The sequence below is a fragment of the Choloepus didactylus genome, chromosome 6 (assembly GCF_015220235.1).
Source record: "Choloepus didactylus isolate mChoDid1 chromosome 6, mChoDid1.pri, whole genome shotgun sequence".
In the NCBI taxonomy this organism is placed as follows: Eukaryota; Metazoa; Chordata; class Mammalia; order Pilosa; family Megalonychidae; genus Choloepus; species Choloepus didactylus.
The window spans coordinates 56,722,835-56,726,400 of record NC_051312.1 but is presented as its reverse complement, the minus strand read 5'-3'; positions in this window follow the sequence as shown (position 1 = coordinate 56,726,400).

Genomic DNA, 3,566 nt, shown 5'->3' with positions numbered 1-3,566 from the left:
TCTAATGCTTCTCTAACAATGCTTGCTGTTAGCTACAAGTAAAAGCTTCATCTTCAACAAGAAAGACTTTTAAAAAAAGCAAAGCAAATATATAAATTCTGTTCTACACATTGTCTGACATAACCCTACAAATAATATAGCTACAGCATTATGTACTTCAAATTTTTTAAATTGTGATGCTAATGGCCTTACCATGGCAGAACGTCATTTCCAACACTAGGAGGGCCACTCTCACCCTAAAGCTAAGGTGTCATATAAAAATCCCTTGGGTGACAGCTCTTGGATGGGACTGCAAGAACTCTTAACATGGGGAAGGGGATATGCTTGTGTGCTTACTCCTACAGGTCCTCAGTGGCTACCAGTGAAGAACGTGAAGCCATACCATGAGTTGGAAGGACCAGCCCCTTCAATCCAATTCCGCAGATGAGGAAGATAACCCTGGAGGATCTTAGCAACCTCTACCACTAATATTCCTTATGTTAATGCTACTTTTAATGTAAATGTTAATAATGGGGCATATTTTTCCTCTTGTTTATCTCACTCCAATATCACCACACTTAATTTAATAACCATATTTATCCTAAAAAGACAAGCTCAAGTTTGGGTGCTTGTTAATCACACCCACCCCTGGGAAAGCCCATCCGGTCTTAATTTAATCATGCTCTCGCTCACTGTCGAGTTAAAAGATTCCTCAGAATGTTAGTAACTCTCATTATCTCAGCTGTTATCATCGCCGCTACTGCTGCCCCTGCAGTAGCAGGCCTAGCAGAATCTGTACAAACTGCTCATGTAGTTAATCAAGTCATGACAAATTTCACTGAAAATATGCTATTCCAAATGCACATTGACAATAAAATTCTCACCCGCTTAAATGCCCTTGAAACTGCTATCTTATGAATTGAAGAACATCAAGAAGCTATAGCCACTTGACCTGGCTTACAATGTGATTGGAATTACACAAAAATTTGTGTTACTCCTTTAGCATAGAATGAATCCTTAAATAATTAGACACAAATTAAATCTCATCTGTTAGGCGCTTTCATGCCTAATGTGAATTCAAAAATCTCCACCCTTCAACATAATCTTAAACAACAACTCACCCAAATACAATTGCTTACCCAACAACAAATATTCAAAATATTAAATGACAATTTAAAATGGTTAAATCCTTCTAATTAGTTTCATGGCCTCAACTTATGTATTTAGATTTTAACTAGTCTAAGTTTAATCTTCTGTCTTATTCTTATTTGCTTTTGCAGACTCACCATTAAGCTCTTCCAGGGAATGCACCACGCAGAAGCCAAGCTCATCGCCTACACCACCATGCCACCTTTCCCAACGGCCCTTTGCCCCTCGCTTCCATACATAATAAAGAAGGGAGAAATGTAGGAGTGCTATGGATAAAAGCTCTATAATGGGTGCAGCTTCTTGTACTTGGCTTCTCTCACAAACAAGAGATGTGTCACATCATCTGATTCCCATCGCAAATGATGGGGACATCTTGTGTTTGTCCTTGACTCCTGTCGCAAATGACAAGAACGTCTTGCAGTGTTTGTATTTGATTCCTGTCGCAAACGATGGGAACGTCCTGCCTTATTACAATCCAGCACTCAGTACATTTCTCTCCCAAGGACAGGCCTATCTGTTATCTACATGCCTGCCGATTTTTGTTTCTTAAAAATTCAGCACATCCTGCTTCCCTTCCTGCCTTCCCAATTGGCCTTGAGTGCCAGCATGTCGCCTACCCTGAAAATCTCAGTAAAAGCCGAGATACGCATTGCTTGGAAGAATACTCTCCCTTGAGTTGTTCTCACTCTTGCAACTTGTGATTCAGTCTCAAGTTATTTTTCCTGCATCACTGTGAGTCTGGCTGGTCTGGCTCCCACACCTCCAGTTCCAGAAAAAGGGACCCTGGAATGGACGGTGGGGTAGGGAGAAGAAAAAAGAAAAAAATAAACTGTCTGCTCCTGGAGTTGGGGCAGGAGAACCCATGGAGCCCAAGATCCTGCCCTGATACATAGCAGATGCCTGTTAATATTATGTGAAGGGCAGAAAGTGCTCTTTTGCCCAAACTGCCCTTCCAATACAAGGCAGAGTTGGACTGTCAGGAAAGAAGAGCAGGGACACTGAGAAAGCCCCAGCCTCAAGCCCCAGCTGCACAAGGGTCTTCTTAGGACTGAAGATGGGAAATGAAAATAGAAAACACCTCCTGTCCCCACCTTGAAGTTTGAACTAAATAATAAGTAATGGCAGTCTATTAGTAGAAAAGAAGCAAGAGATAGGTCCCCTTTATGGTATACGCTTGCTGCACTACTGAAAGCTGGGATGGAGAAAGAACACTGAGAGAAACACTCTGGCACTCCAGTCTTCACAATAAGTCCAAGGTAACAACAGACAAAACTTCTTGAAGAATCTGAGTTCTGTGGTGAATAGAAGAAAAAAATAAAGCAAAAAACAAAATTAGAAACAAAAGAAAACAACCACCTACTAGATTGAGTCAACCCCCACATAATGGCCTGAGAGAGAAGAGGCATATCCATTTCTGAGTGTGTGCTGGTTTGGATGTTATGTCTCCCAAAATGCCATTATCTTTGATGCATCTTGTGTGGGCAGATATATTAGTGTTGATTAGATTGTAATTCTTTGAGTGTTTCAATGGAGATGCGCCCCACCCAACTGTGGGTGATGACTCTGGATAATTTCCATGGAGGTGGGTCCCTGCCCATTCATCATGGGCCCTGATTAGTTCACTGGGGCCCTATATAAGCTCAGACAGAAGGAACAAGCTTGCTACAGCCAGGAGGGACACTTTGAAGAATGCACAGAGGCTGAGAGAGGAGCTGCAGGTGAGAGACAATTTGAAGACGGCCATTGAAAGCAGACTCTTGCTCTGGAGAAGCTAAGAGAGGACAAACACCCCAAGAGCAACTAAGAGTGACACTTTGAGGAACTGCAGCCAAGAGAGGAACATCCTGGGAGAAAGCCATTTTGAAACCAGAACTTTGGAGCAGACACCAGCCACGTGCCTTCCCAGCTAACAGAGGTATTTCGGACACCATTGGCCATCCTTCAGTGAAAGTACCAGATTGTTGATGACTTACCCTGGACACTTAATGGCCTTAAGATTGTAACTGTGTAACCAAATAAACCCCCTTTTATAAAAGCCAATCCATTTCTGGTGTTTTCCATTCTGGCAGCATTAGTAAACTAGAAAAGATTTTGGTACCAGAGAAGTGGGGTGCTGGTGCTGCTGAGTTTGCAAATACCAAACATGTTGGAACGGCTTTTTAAATGGATAAGGGGAAGATTCTGGAAGAATTGTGAGGCACTTGATAGAAAAGGCCTAAACTGCTTTGAAGACACTATTTGTGGAAATATGGACTCTAAAGATACCTCTTATGAGGCCTTGAGCAGAAATGATGAATGTGTTGCTGCGAACTGGAAGAAAGGCAATCCTTGTTTTAAAGTGGCAGAGAACTTGGCAAAATTGAGTCCTGGTGTCAGATGGAAAGAAGAATTCGAGAGTGACAAGCTGGGATACTTGGCTGATGAGATTTCAAAACTAA